Consider the following 2,436-nt stretch of genomic DNA (forward strand, 5'->3'; position numbering starts at 1 on the left):
GGCTAATGTGTCTATAACTGGATGTACTCAGTACATATGGCTAATGTGTCTATAACTGGATGTACTCAGTACATATGACTAATGTGTCTATAACTGGATGTACTCAGTACATATGACTAATGTGTCTATAACTGGATGTACTCAGTACATATGGTTAATGTGTCTATAACTTGATGTACTGAGTACATATGACTAATGTGTCTATAACTGGATGTACTCAGTACATATGTCTAATGTGTCTAATTGCATGTACTCCGTACATATGGCTAATGTGTATATAACTGGATGTACTCAGTACGTGTGTCTAATGTGTGTATAATGGAAGCTTTATTTTTCATGAAAAACTTTTATTCCTGTTGTTGACTTTATATTTATTATTAGTTGGTAAATAAACATTATTAATAGTTTATTTCATTACTAAAACTATAATCCAAGGTTGTGTCTGTATGGGTTTTTTTTTTAAGGAAAAAGTTCAAGACTCGTTCAGGAGACACTGTAAAGTTGTCAGAATTGTTAGATGAAGGATTACAACGATCACTCCAGAAGTTAAAGGAAAAGGAGAGGGATAAGGTAAAAAAATAACTTGATTGAGACTCCTTGTATCGTTTAACCCTGGTCAAAATGTTTAAAAAGATTTTATAAATTAGTTAAAGGGAACAAGCATCACATTCCTAAATTTGAAATGAGAAAGGGAAAAGTTAAGAACTTACCCACAGATAAAAACATCAAGTGAAGAAAAAAATGAATGAACCGACAATTATTTTGAAGCATTTATAATGTAACACAGCAAAACACTAAAACAAATAGGTTATAGAAAACGAAACAGTTGTAACGTTTGGAGAAAAGAAAAACCTTGGCATATTAGTTGTCTTGTTAACTATTTTCACATAGAGAAGTAACAATACACTACAAGTTTATACTGTATAGTTTATTAACTGTTCACACTGGTTTCACAGTATTAACTTGTATAGAGATAAGCATTAGTTTTAAGGTATTGTTACTACGAGTTTGTTTACTTGTTTTTGTCTCCAATGTGTGTGTATATACACAAGGTAGGGTTGGAACCCTAAAGTGTAAATGAGCAGTGTTACAACGGTCTTGTTTTAAATATCAGGTTTTAACACCAGAGGAACTAAAGACTGCCCAAGAAGCTGTAGCTTACGGCTGCATCAAGTACAGTGACTTGTCACACAACCGAAACCATGATTATGTATTCTCTTTTGATAGGGTAAGTTTCAAAGATTTTGGACTCTCTGAGTACTAATATTACTTTACCTGTGTATAATGTAGGCTCTGTATTACTTTACCTGTGTATAATGTAGGCTCTGTATTACTTTACCTGTGTATAATGTAGGCTCTGTATTACTTTACCTGTGTATAATGTAGGCTCTGTGTTACTTTACCTGTGTATAATGTAGGCTCTGTGTTACTTTACCTGTGTATAATGTAGGCTCTGTATTACTTTACCTGTGTACAATGTAGGCTCTGTATTACTTTACCTGTGTACAATGTAGGCTCTGTATTACTTTACCTGTGTATAATGTAGGCTCTGTATTACTTTACCTGTGTACAATGTAGGCTCTGTATTACTTTACCTGTATATAATGTAGGCTCTGTATTACTCTAGCTGTGTATAATGTAGGCTCTGTATTACTTTACCTGTATATAATGTAGGCTCTGTATTACTTTACCTGTGTATAAAGTAGCCTCTGTATTACTTTACCTGTGTGTAATGTAGCCTCTGTATTACTTTACCTGTGTATAATGTAGGCTCTGTATTACTTTACGTGTGTATAATGTAGGCTCTGTATTACTTTACCTGTATATAATGTAGGCTCTGTATTACTTTACCTGTGTATAATGTAGGCTCTGTGTTACTTTACCTGTGTATAATGTAGGCTCTGTGTTACTTTACCTGTGTACAATGTAGGCTCTGTATTACTTTACCTGTGTATAATGTAGGCTCTGTATTACTTTACCTGTGTACAATGTAGGCTCTGTATTACTCTAGCTGTGTGTATAATGTAGGCTCTGTATTACTTTACCTGTATATAATGTAGGCTCTGTATTACTTTACCTGTGTATAAAGTAGCCTCTGTATTACTTTACCTGTGTGTAATGTAGCCTCTGTATTACTTTACCTGTGTGTAATGTAGCCTCTGTATTACTTTACCTGTGTATAAAGTAGCCTCTGTATTACTTTACCTGTGTATAATGTAGCCTCTGTATTACTTTACCTGTGTGTAATGTAGCCTCTGTATTACTTTACCTGTGTATAAAGTAGCCTCTGTATTACTTTACCTGTGTATAATGTAGCCTCTGTATTACTTTACCTGTGTATAATGTAGGCTCTGTATTACTTTACCTGTGTGTAATGTAGCCTCTGTATTACTTTACCTGTATATAATTTAGGCTCTGTATTACTCTAGCTGTGTA

At 33.8% G+C, this 2,436-nt stretch overlaps 1 protein-coding gene across 1 annotated transcript in view; it reads left to right on the forward strand.

Annotated features, from left to right (window-relative positions):
• The first annotated feature begins 425 nt into the window (after window positions 1-425).
• Window positions 426-2,436, forward strand: part of LOC106475386 (arginine--tRNA ligase, cytoplasmic-like) — a 7,830-nt gene continuing 5,819 nt past the window's right edge. Inside the window, exons 1-2 of the mRNA XM_013936069.2 lie at window positions 426-570; window positions 1,115-1,228. The gene's annotated coding sequence lies outside the window, so the exon portion shown is untranslated. The remainder of the gene's footprint in view (window positions 571-1,114; window positions 1,229-2,436) is intronic.

Source organism: Limulus polyphemus, unplaced genomic scaffold, assembly GCF_000517525.1.
Source record: "Limulus polyphemus unplaced genomic scaffold, Limulus_polyphemus-2.1.2 Scaffold8498, whole genome shotgun sequence".
Lineage (NCBI taxonomy): Eukaryota > Metazoa > Arthropoda > Merostomata > Xiphosura > Limulidae > Limulus > Limulus polyphemus.